The 13,242-nt window shown below is 36.8% G+C and overlaps 1 long non-coding RNA gene across 2 annotated transcripts in view; it reads right to left on the reverse strand.

Moving 5' to 3' along the window:
• The window catches only part of LOC131827024 (uncharacterized), a 248,592-nt gene extending 235,565 nt beyond the window's left edge, over positions 1–13,027 (reverse strand). Inside the window, exon 1 of one of the 2 annotated variants that reach the window (XR_009351857.1) lies at positions 12,893–13,027. This is a non-coding gene — a long non-coding RNA (uncharacterized LOC131827024). The remainder of the gene's footprint in view (positions 1–12,892) is intronic. The other variant, XR_009351856.1, reaches the window with a different exon arrangement.
• Between the last annotated feature and the right edge of the window lie 215 nt (positions 13,028–13,242).

Here is a 13,242-nt window from a genome sequence, read left to right on the forward strand (position 1 = left end):
TAAAAAGTATAATTTTTTCCCAAAGTACTAACTCTTAAAGAGATTATTCTCTAATTGGGGGAATTTAGCAATTTGTAAAAAGTAGCAACAATAATTTTTCTAGCATCAGGAAACCACAACAAATGTTATTTCAACTCAATCATTTCCTTTAATTGATCAGCAATATATTGAATACCTGTTATGTGACAGGCAGTGTTAAGTAGTGGGTATACAGCAGTGAGCAAAGAGACATGGTTCAGACCTCCCAAAGTTTACAATCTAGTAGAAACAGACATAAATATATTAATAGCTATATAATTACAGAATATAAGTGCAAGGTGATCGAGTTCCATGAAGATAACAGGTGGGGTATGATAGAAAACAAAGTACTTAAATAGAAAAGTTAGTGGAAGCTTGTCTGCAGAGTTATTATTAGTTAAGTTGAGACATGAAAAATGAGACAGCATCAGTCATACCACAGAACTAAGGAAAAAACATTCCACGTGGTGACAAGGCTCTAAGGTAGGAAAAAAGTTTGGAGTTTTCTAGAAAGTAAAAATGTTAGTGTAGCTGGATCATAGTTAAGAAGGATGTGAATAGTTCAAGGTAAAGTTGGTCAATCTTTTGTATCATGTAAGACATTATAAGGAGCTTGGATTTTTATTTTATGTATAATGAGGACTTAAGAATTTTTAAAAGTGTGATTTGACTTAGTTTACAGTTTTTAAAGTTCACAACAATGCCATATAATGAATAATTATGGTGGGATAAAGGAAGAAGCAAAGAGGAAACATGGAGATCAGTTAGAAGACTATTACAAGAATCTCAATGAAAGATGACTGTACCCGCAATGAGATCACAGAGTAGAAATGATGAGAAATGAATGGATTGAAGGTATAATATGGAGGTGTAATCTATGTCTTGCTGAAGGACTGGGTGTTGGTCATGAAGAAGGAGAAATCAGAAATGACTTCTAGGTATTAAGTTTGAGCAATTTGTGGTTGGTGATATATCCTGAGATGGGAAAAGAAGAGTTTTCATAGAAGGTAGAGTTCTCATTTGGATATATTAAGTGTAATATGAAACTTAATGTGAATCAACCAAAGAGAGAGATCCAAAAGCTAGCTAGAGAAGGCCTCCACATACAACCAAAATAGAATAAAATAACCTAACAAATACATAAAAGAACTGTTTTCAAGACCCTTGATATCAGGCAACAGGAGAGTAATCCCTAGGATACAGGAAATATATGAGGTAAGTCTTAAGATGATTTTACTTAAATCCCCAAGAGAGTTCCCACAAGGTGGCACAGGGAAGGGAACTCTGGTAGATGCCCTGAGTAGAGCAAATGAAGTTAAGAGTCCCGAAAAATCAAGAAGGCTAGAGTTCACAGGACAAAAAACTGAAGACAGCAGCACTGAGAGAGAATCCTGGAAATCTACAGAGAATTCCTTTATTCAGTAGAGCACTGACCATCACATGCGTTTGAAGAAACTACCTGAGCACTGAGAAAGAACCACCTAAAGGTTGAGAGGTAATTTAACTTACAGTTTACATGGGCTGGGAATAGTCCTGTACACAACAGCCAGACTGGAAAATAATGATTTATGGGGCATTAGGTAAGCACTCAGAAGTATCTTGCTATAGTAATGGTCATTGCCCTCAACAGTGCTCTGATCCCATCTAATAAATCTTTAAAGATTTAAAGGAATCAAATATTTTCCAAATAAAGCTCAAAATTATTTATAGGAATAAAAAAATATCTCACATAAACAAGATAAAATTTACACTGCCTGGCATCAATTCAAAAATTACCAGGCATGCAAAGCATCAGGAAAGTCTCATCCATCATAAGGAAAATAAATAAATAAATAAACCAATCAATGAAACCAATCAATGAAACCAATCAATGAAACTAACCTAAAAATGACACAGATGATAGAATTAGCAGTCAAGAATATTAAAATGATTATTATAGAATTTTTCCCCATATTTTCAAAAACTCAAGGAGAGATATGGAAGATATAATAAAAGACAAAACTTCTGGAGATGAAAACTGCAATGTCTGTGATGAAAAATACACTGAATTGTATGAAAAGGAAGTTAGTCTTTGCAAAAGAAAAGGCACAGTGGACTGAAAGATACGGCAACTAATAAGAATTATCAAAATGAAGGAATGAGAAAAAAAGAGAATCACAAAATAAACAGAGTTTCACTGAGGTCATTCTAAAATTCATATGGAAATGAAAAGACCTAGAAGAGCCAAAACAACTTTGGGGGTAAAATGTTATAAAAGTAACACTACCTGATTTCAATATGGGTATAAACTACTTAATGAAAGTAGTGTCATATTGGCATGAAAATAAATAGGTCAATGAAACAGAATAGAGTACAGAAATAGAACTACACATGGACAGACAGTGTTTTTGGGGTTTGGTTTTGTTTTTTTGTTTTGTTTTGTTTATACAAAGGTGAAAAGGTATCTTCATTGAGAAAGGATGGTCTTTCAAAAAGTGGTCCCATGCATATCTAGAAACTAGATATCCATATGCAGAAAAATGAACTTTGATCAATACCTTATACCAAAAAGGAAAAAAAAAATCAAAACAGACCCTACACTTAAATGTAGAACATACCATTATAAAACTTCTGGAAGCAAATATAGGAGAAAATTGTTGTGACTCTGGTTTAGGCAAATATTTTAAAAATACGACACCAAAAGTATCAAAATAAAAGGCAACGGCTCTTTGAAAGACCCCGTTGAGAATGAAAACACAAGCCACAGACTGGGAAAAAGTATTTGCAAATCAAATATCTAGTAATGGACTTGTATCTCAGTAAGATACAACCCAATTAAAAAATAGGCAAAAGATGTAAACAGATACTTCACCAAAAGTGATATACATGTAGGAAATAAACACAGAAAAGACACTCAACATCATGTTACTAGGAATATACAAATTAAAACTACAATGAGGTAACAGTACACACATATTAGATTTAAAATAAAAATACTGACCATACCAAGTGTTGACAAGTATAAGGAATAACTAGAGCTCTCATACCCTGGTGGTGGGATTAAAAATGGCACAACTGCAGGGCACCTGGGTGGCTCAGTGGATTAAAGCCTCTGCCTTCAGCTCAGGCCATGATCCCAGGGTCCTGGGGTTGAGCCCTGCGCCATCTCTCTCAGCATCTCTGCTCAGCAGGGAGCCTGCTTCCCTTCCTCTCTCTCTGCCTGCCTCTGCCTACTTGTGATCTCTGTCTGTCAAATAAATAAGTAAAATCTTTAAAAAAAAAAAAAATGGTATGACTGCATTAGAAATCAGTTCAGCTGCTTCCCCCAATTTTTAACATACATCTACCATGTGATCCAGCTATTCCAACCCTCAGTATTTACCCAAGATCAGTTAAAACGTATGCAAATATGTATAGCAGTTTTATTTGTAACAGGCAAAATTTAGAACAACTCAAATACCCATCAGTAGGTAAATGGATATTCATACAATGGAAAACCAGTACAATGGAATACTACCGTTGAGCAATAAAAAGCAATGAACTACTGGTAAATGCAGCAACATGGATGAATCAGAGTAATCAATATGAGTGAAAAAAAATGCCAGATTAAAAAAAATATTGAAAAATTTATTTCAAATAGCTCTTTAAAGTAACCTTGCTTATTTGTGCTTTGTCATTTTAAAGCTATAGCCCTGAAACCTTTTAAATGCTAAAGGATCATTCTACTGTTTATACCAAATCACTGCATTTGTGTAAGATTCTAGAATACATAAACCAATACACAGTGACAAAACAGGTATTTGGTCACCTGAGGACTAGTGAGGGGGTGGGGGAAAGGCATGAGGAAGTTTTGGGAGGGATCATTATAGCCACCATTTTATTTGTGGTGCTGGTTTCATGGGCAAATACATATGTCAAAACTTACCAAATTATACATTTTAAATATGAGCCATTTATTGCTTGCCAATTATTATTCCTTGATTAAGCTGTGAGAAGAAAAAGGAGGAGATGCAGGAGGACAAGGAGGAAAAAAAAGCAGACAATGAGTTTGGCACAGCAGTGTTTGCTGCAGATACAGACGTGGTAGTCATTAGTGTGCAGACAATACTCCAAACCTTGGGAACAAATGAAGCCACACAGGGAAGGAGTACTCCCAAGAGAGATGGGGACCTAGGATACTGCCTTAAGAAAAACCAAAAGTTGATGTTTAAGAGGAAGAAGCTCCCAACAAACACTTTGTTTTTTTAAGTTGCTTAAATCCAGCCAATATCAAGTTTGAAGCATCTCATCACCATACAGGCTGAACCAGTAGGAATACAGATTTATTTAAGGGAATGTAAAACTTAACCATTCTTGTGTCTTTTTACATGTGTTCCTTTTTGTTAGTCCCTAATATTTATTTAACACGACTATTTTTTATCTTAATTTACAGAAGCTGCCTTTTTTGTCCCCCCCTCCCCGCCAATGTTATTTTCAGAAGTTGCACTCGAAACTCTCCATTATAGAGAAAATATTTTCTTATATTTCTAGGACACATGCTAGCATATTTTTTAAAGGAATTATTTCTTTATTTTGAGAGAGAGAGAAAGAGAGAGTGCACGCACACAAGGGTGGAGTGGCAGAGGGAGAAGGAGAGAGAATATTAAGCAGACTCCACACTGAGCACAGAGTTCAGCTTGGGGCTCTATAATCATGACCCTGAGATCATGACCTGAGCTGCAAACATGAGTCAGTGCTGTAACCAACTGTGCCATCCAGGCGCCCCTCAAACATGCTAGCATATTTTGAAGACAAAATGCATTTTAATGTAATGTTGAACTAAGAGCGTTGTATTTGTCATGTATCATCAACAGAGTACTGATACAAAGTATTCACAGAAACAGAAAGTGTGAACATTGTCATTTTAACTAATATTCATGTGTCAGTGTATCCTAAATTAAGCTCATTAGAGTTCATAAATAAATAAATTTTGTGTTTAAGCTTAATATAATTTATGTCAAGAGACTTAAATTAACTTTTTCTATTTTGTTCACTTCTATTTTGTTATATTAAAGCAAAAGCCCTGAGACCTTCTAGATGAAATCCTCATATTTTTATCAGAATTGGAATTTTATTGCCAGGAACAAAAAAATCCAATGCACCTCTTCCCTCAGGCTTCTATCTCAGCGTATCCACGCTACTTCTTCCTCCCCATCACCAGATATTTCTGCAGGTGTTGCTTGTGGCCCGTGGCTTCACTTCCCAGTCCTCTCAGCTCTTCTGAAACTGCTCTCTGGAAGCCCCCGTGAAGTCTCAGGCACCAGCTTCCCTGAGCTTGCTTGTCTGTTCTCCCTGCTCTCCCGTTCCTAAGCTTGTTGCAACACTTGACACTACAGATGGCTCCAATCTTCTCACGACTCCCTTCGTCCTCTCTGTGCAGGCTATTCCTTTTCAGTTTCTGAGTCTTTCCTTCTCAGCTTAAATTTTGAATCAGCAGGCTGCTATTTTGTACTCTTTTCTTTATCTTCCCTCTTCCTGGACAATCTTATCCCCGTCCATGTTTCTGCCTCCAACTTCATAAGTTATGTGCATTTCCACGAAAGAAAGACTGTTCTCTCTCTTGGAGCCAGAAACACCCTTGCCCAGCCCAGCTGCTTGGCTAATTCATATTGGATCTGGAAGATGCAGATCAAGACAGTATATTATTTTTAATGGCTTAGAAGTCATGTCCACTCAATAATAAGTCTGTTAGCAAAGGATAAACTTCACTAAGTACAGCTTCCCCCACTACCTGAAAGTAGAGTGTGCCCATGAAATTTTATAAGCCAGAATGGAGAAAAGGCAAAGATGCAATTACTACTAATTTATAGGTAACAGATTTTGAGCATTCCAAGACCCCCCCAAAAAACCTCTCTTAGGGCACATCTTACTGATGGAACCACAAAACAAATCTAGATAAAGTCAGATACTCTCAGACACAGTTCAAAGCTATGGCAGACACCGAGATGTTGGGTGTGGTTCCTGAAGAAGCTGGTGGGGTCTCTCTCGCAGCTGGGGTAAACACCGCCTCTATCTATCCTGCCTCACTCACTGCAAAAAAAAAAAAAAATGCTGAATGCTATTTTTGTTTCTTGCCTTTTTTCTTTTTTTTGTAAAAGCAAAAATTCCTTTTGGATTTCTCTCAGTGGAAAGCGATACCAATGTATATCTTAAGTAAAAGGAAAGCAGCACAAACAGACCGTTCAAAATAATAAATATAATAAACTATCTAATAATCACAGGGCAAGTGACAATCAGACAATCTGTTCCAATTTCTAACACATTTACTTGGGGGGGTTTCAGAAAAAGAAAAAAAAAAGCAAATATAAACTTGTGGTTGTTGGTTACAGAGCAATACATAAAAATTGTGGGGGAAAGCTCTAGAAAGTAACATACAAGAAAGGATTTGAACTTTCTCGTGGCCAAGAGCCAGGGCTCATTCTTCATGAATCTTACAGACATCCTGTCTAGTTGAAAGTAAACAAAAGTAAATGAAGGTATAATCTGCAACCAGAAGTTAGAGCATTATGCTGAAGCCCAGAGAAGCTCTATTCCTCACATTAGGGACTCGTCACTGTCCTAGATGAAGCCTACTTAACATGCTGACTCTTGCAGCATCATCTGCCCGGGACAAGGCTCAGATAGATCTACAATGAGATCCACTTTATTGGTTAGGGAACCCAGAGGATCTGCAAAGTCTTTATTCACATAGATGCCACTAATGGAAGAATGTGTCTCACTGTCACAAAAGCAAATTGCTCTTCATTTTTATATAAAGTTATTCACTGAAGAAATTCGTCATCAAAGTCACAGTTTATGAATAATTTTGGTGTATATAATTTTATCCATATGTTCCATAATCATGTAAAATTAGCCTGCACAAAGTAATTATTTTTTCACTTCTTAGGAATACTTCCTTTGTATTTTCTAAATAAAATTCTAGTGTTTATAGCTGCCATTATCTGAAATTATATACTGACCTCAATCTTTCAATTTTCACCAGAATATTCCATGTTTGTATTTAGTAAAGAGAAAAGTGTGTATGTGTATGTGTCGGTATACAGAAAGAAAATATAAGAGAATGGAATTAAGAGATGGTACAGAAATTAAGCATTTATGCAAATTAATTTTATAAAAAAATAATGTGTGGATCATAAAATAAAATATTAAAAGTTTACTCCACTCAGTAAATTTTAGTTATGAATTTTTTTTAAGATTATTTATTTATTTATTTATTTGACAGAGAGAAATCACAAGTAGATGGAAAGGCAGGCAGAGAGAGAGACAGAGGGAAGCAGGCTCCCTGCTGAGCAGAGAGCCCGATGCGAGACTCGATCCCAGCACCCTGAGATCATGACCTGAGCCGAAGGCAGCGGCTTAAACCACTGAGCCACCCAGGCGCCCCAGTTATAAATTTTTTAAATGCTTATTTTCAAGATCTCCATATTCACAGGTGAAAATACTTACATATTGCTCATTATGTTCCTGGTAACCTGCCTATTTTTATTTTTTTAGTTTCATGATTTTCATATCTGAATCATGTTAAAACATTTAACGAGCTCTCCAAGTGAAATTATTTCTCAACTTATTTTTTAGCACTTCCTATTGTTTCTAGAGTAGCAGATAACATCAGTACATTTGTATAGTTAAAAGAAAGACATTCTGTTTATTATTCTTTGGTGACATTTTATTGAAAATGAATTATATTCATGTAGTTTTAACATGAGAACATAAAATTATAACTCTTAGAAGAGACTAGAAATATGGAGTAGATAGGTCAATGACATTTATAAAGAATATTATCTTAAACAGCTGTCCATTAATATGCTTCTGAGCATATTGCTTGGCATATGTGCTTGGCAGACACATTTATAATACAGGGAAGAGCTCGCTAAGGCTTTTATTTCAATTATTGTAAGATTCTCCAGGGTGACGCTAGGTGTTCAGGATGAAAGGCCATTGTAGTTAGTCAATACATTTTCTGCTACTAATTTTCTCTTCTATTTTCTCTACTAATAAGATTGAAGTACATTATTTAATTGTTTTAGGTTCCAAGATCTTAAAAAGGGTAAAGATGTTAGACTTTACAATGAAACAAAACCCTAGGGTGCTAGAGGGTTCGCTCTATAGAAACAGGTCTTGTCAGGAGTCATCGAGCTGATGTCTAATATCTATACTAACTTTTATCAGAACACAAGTGGAATGACTGTAGCATGATAATACTGAAAGTGAGCTTCTCAGCTAATCAACACATGTAAACTTCCCCCATAATTCTAATAGCATGGGTTTTCAGCATGGCTTTCTTATTCAAGTCTAGCTCATGAATCTTGAAAAGGACACTACAAAACCCCCCAACCCTTTCTTCCTTGCCCCTATACAAACAGCTTTTCAGAGGAGTTTACTTAAAGCAACAAAAGGTGAAAGATCAATCATGAGACCACAGAAAGAGCAGCAGTTCGACCTACTGCCCTTTATATACTACTGATTTCCTCCAACATAACTTAAAAAAAAAAAAAGTGAAAAGGGTATTTCCATTTTTTGATTTATTAATATATTTCTTTTGAGTTATGCTAGTTCACACAATCAAGAGACTTCTGTCCTAAGCAAGGTACTATCAAGTCCCAGCATTTGTAGTAAAAGAAAACAATTACTAATAACTGCAATTTGTTGTTGGTTGATGATTATTAAGCATGCATGTTTGAAATTCAGAATTTTTACATGATGTTAGTCTATCACCCCCATGTCTCTTCTTCATATTATGTATTTTTTTTTTTTTTAGAAAAAGAAAGAATTGTGTTTTATAAATATGTTGATGGAAGAAACTGCTCAAGAAAACCTAAGTTTCAGATAAATATTCTTAGGATTTTTCTCAAATTCAGAATTTAAACATCTTTTTCTCCTCTCAGGAAAATAATTTTTGAACTAGCTTAAAAATGTCCAAAATGGCTTGTGGCACGTTTTGGCCCGGTTTCTTTTTGCACTAGGACAAATTTTTATGTCTTTTTCAAGTTATACTATTGATGTTCATCTTTAAGACAGTAATAAGCTAGAAACTCTGTAAAGATAGAAGTAATGGTACACTTATATTGTAGCAAAACAATTTTGTCTTCTAAAATCAGTCACTATGAAATGTTATCTTGCCTTCAGGGAGTCTAAGTTTAGAATTAGCATCCCTAAATTATTATATTTAAAGTGAAGACAAATGGATGAATGTAAACTGCCATCCAATGTCAGTAAAAACGGGACACAATCCCATCCTTAGAGCTGGTAGAAAATACAATCAGACTAATAAATATAAAGCTCAGAGAACTGAGCTGTATGATAAAGGGGATATATTCTTACCTGAAAATATGGGGTTTTCTTCCTGGTCATCAATTGTACTGTTAGTGATTTAAACCATATATTTTACCTCTGCTTTCTTGTATTTCTAAGGTAATGCTGCTTTATTTTCAAAATGTTTATCATTTCTGGGGTGCCTGGGTGGCTCAGTGGGTTAAAGCCTCTGCCTTCAGCTCGGGTCTTGATCCCAGGGTCCTGGAATCAAGCCCCACATCGGGCTTTCTGCTCAGCGCGAAGCCTGCTTCCTCCTCTCTCTCTGCCTGCCTCTCTGCCTAGTTGTGATTTCTCTCTGTCAAATAAATAAAATATTTAAATAAATAAATAAATAATGTTTATCATTTCTATTTGTTATTTTTTCCCAAAATTTCTGAGAGCTCCATAGAGTTCCCTACATGTATGCAAAGGTATGCAAAGCACATTACCATTAATCAATGCTGTCATCCTCCCAGGTACACTTCCCTGGCTCAGGAGCCTTATGGGCCCTAGTGAACAGAAAAGGCCCAAGCAGTCAGGAATCAACTTCACAGTGTTTCTTCAGAACCCCCGAAAGGTGAGAAGTAACAACCACAGAGCATCAAGGACTCCTTGCATAAAAAACAAAAGTAAAGTACTCAGTAAAAGACAAATAGCTTTCTCAGAGAATGCAAGATTTCAAGTGATAGGCAAGGGCAAGACTTGTGTACACTTCCTGGAACCTCTACCAGAACATCAACACTGACTCCCAAAGGAGACTACTGAACTGGGGTGAATCAGCCGCCTGGTGTCAGAGCCTGACACTAAGCCTCGGTGGGAGTGGCAGTGGAGAAGGATGTGACTGAAGCTGGTGTGAAGCTGGATCCCATATTGGCAATCATTTTATTTGCCTTTCCTCCAACTTGTAGCCTTCTTGCTCCCTTTCTACATCCTGCTAAACAATCATCCTGTACACTCTTCCCTAGATAATCAACATTTACAACCTGGTGAGTGTGTTTCTATACCCATTCCCATGAAATCATGTATAGGTGTAAGGTTTGATCACTGCTTGGGGCCGTATTATATACACATTCCTGTTCCTGTACTTCTTCCGTAATACATTTTAGAAACCCCTCCGCGATATAGCTCTAATTCATTCTTCTCAGGAGTTGGTAATACTTCATGTTATTGATATGTCACAATTCATCACCATTCTCTTACCTTTTGTTTATATGTTCATTTGCTACTACAAAAAATTCATTCAGGCAACATGTCTTTATCAGATGGCCCTCTAGTACCATCTGGTTTGACTCCAGGAACAGCAGTGAACAAAGTCCCTGCCCTCACAGAACATCCATTCTAGAAGAGGGGATGGACAACGCTTTATTATGTAACATAATGTGATATTTTTCTAAAGCTAAATAGGGAAATAGAAGGTTACAGGAAATTACTTATTACTTTAAATGCAGAGGTAGGGAGAACTGCTCTCAGACAACCTGAAAGGTTTGAGAGAGTAAACAAGAAGGAGTGTTAGGAGAAGAGCGATCAAGTAGACTGAACAGCACCAGGTCTCTGAAAGGAGAGCACATGCACAGAGTGAGTGACTGAGAGTAGAACAGCACGGAGGGTCTGAAAGGAGTGCGTGTGCAGAGTGACTGAAGACAAAGGGCAACGCGGCAATGCCCTTGTGACTGATGCGCAATGAGCACTAGGACGGAGGCAAAGGCATCAGCAAGATATCACGCCCAGGGCCCGGATGCTGTAGGGCGTGGTAGGCTATGGTAGGCACTTTAGAAAATGCCACAATAAACATCACAGATCTTGCTAGATTGGTTTCCGAACAGGTTGTCACAATTGACATTTCTACAAGCTGTTTATAAGTATAATGGTTCCCTGATACCAAGTGCAATTTTCTTTTAATAATTTGATGTGTGTAAAGTGGTATCTTTTGTTACTTTAATTTTCATTTCCCCATCTGTTAGGGAAGTTGAACACTTGCTAATTTCTGTTTGAATTAAACACTTATTTATCTCTGTTTGATAAGAAGGTAAAGAGTCCTTACTATGTGACATACGCTGTTGTTAACACTTCACATAAATTTTCTCACTTAACAACCCAGTGTAATAGAAACCATTAGTTTACAGATGAGGAAACTAAGGCAGAAGGCCATTAAGTAACTTGCGTAAGATCTCATAACTGGGTAGTAGTGGGTTAGGAATTTAAAATGCAGGCAGCCTGGCTCTAGAGAGTCCACACAGCTTTTGCCAGGCATTTGAGTTTGCTATTCTATAAAATCTGCTGATAACCTGAAAGAGTATTAGAAGAAGAGAAAATATGTACAGAAAAGCTATACACATGCAGACTTTTCTCCTTAGCTTATCATGTCCGTCAAATCCAAAGAGAGGTGTGGATATTAGAGCCACTGGTGAGAAATAGGATAGTTTCACTATGTGAACAACAGTATCATCTCAGGTTGAGAATAAAAATGAAATTCTGGTGCCATCTCAGGTCCATTGGCCTCTGTAGTAATAGATACCAGAGCCAGAACTGGAGACTTTAAATTAGCACAAATATAACACAGCTCCTGGCCAGGAGAGCTTGCTACAAGGCCCAACACGTATCAACACAAGATATAATTGTCTAGGTTGGTAGGAAATAGTCTTTGAAATATGCCAAAATGCGGACTTTCAAGTGTAATGATAATAAACTAGTTTATAGCAATAAAAATGTGTAAGATGTGTAAATATCAACACTGAAAGGACCCTTTGTAATTATCATTGTCCAGTCTTTACACAGAACCTCAGGATTTCTTTCTCACTTGATCTACCTTACATTGTATGAGGGATGAAAGGGGAAAAGTGGAAGCAGCCTGGAAAAAGCACAAAAGCCCTGAAGCTCAATGGGAGACAGGGTCTTGAAGAACACAAACCGCAAACAACCTGCCAAGTCTGTGTTCCTTTTTCATGAAAAAGAAGGTTTAAGGATGCCTTAGTAATCTAATACCGACGATATGGAAAAAAGAAATGATTTCAAACATTGAAACATACACAGCATTTTAAATGAGTATCAAACCCCATTTAAAATAGCTACATACTCTTAGACATGGTCTTGAATCCATCCCAAATTTACAACTCTTGATGTGGGAAGAAAAAGAGGATCCCTGCTGAGCAACAGGCCTTTATCTCTGTGGATCACTTTATAAGTTTAAATTTCCACTTTGGACTTAAAGACAGACTTTCAGAATGAAACAAAAAGAAGAAATAAAACATCAGTTATATTTTCTAGTCCTATCATTTGACTTTTAAAATTCCAATCATCTTCCATCAAAAAAAATAATGCATTTCCTCTTGTCTAGACAACATAACCTGCTTCCTTCTCAGACACGCCACTTGGGACCCCAGGCTCTGTCTCACTTCACTCACACCATCTTTAATTCCACCAAACCCAGGTAGCTATACGTCCCTTCCACACCCCAAAACTAGGGAACCCTGCAAAGTGGTGCTTATCATTCTTGAGCCAGTGCTTTCACCAGATTCTGTTTTGAAAAGCATTTGTTCCTGTTTTGTTTTGTTTTGTTTTAACTTACCTTGTGAAGTCTCATCCCTGTGACATCTGACAGTGGCTTTGGGTGTAGACTAACTCGAAAAAAGAAAGCAAGTAGTGGTTAAGGAGGCGGCTTTCTGCGGAGCAGACAGGTTGAGCAATCTAACACAGAATGTGCTAAGTTCAGGTCAGCCACCAATTAGTAAAACTGAGAAGTCAACGGTAGTGTTTAACACTAGTCGGCTTAGTGTTCCCACTACCTTCACACATGGAGTAGTGAAGCATTCTGACCATAATTTTAACCTCAGAGTTCTGCTTTTTTAAAATATTTCTTCCACCTTACCAAAACTTTTTGTAATAGACTGTATTTTTGAGAAAGGAAGGCTTCTTCCT

The sequence above is a fragment of the Mustela lutreola genome, chromosome 3 (assembly GCF_030435805.1).
Source record: "Mustela lutreola isolate mMusLut2 chromosome 3, mMusLut2.pri, whole genome shotgun sequence".
NCBI lineage: Eukaryota > Metazoa > Chordata > Mammalia > Carnivora > Mustelidae > Mustela > Mustela lutreola.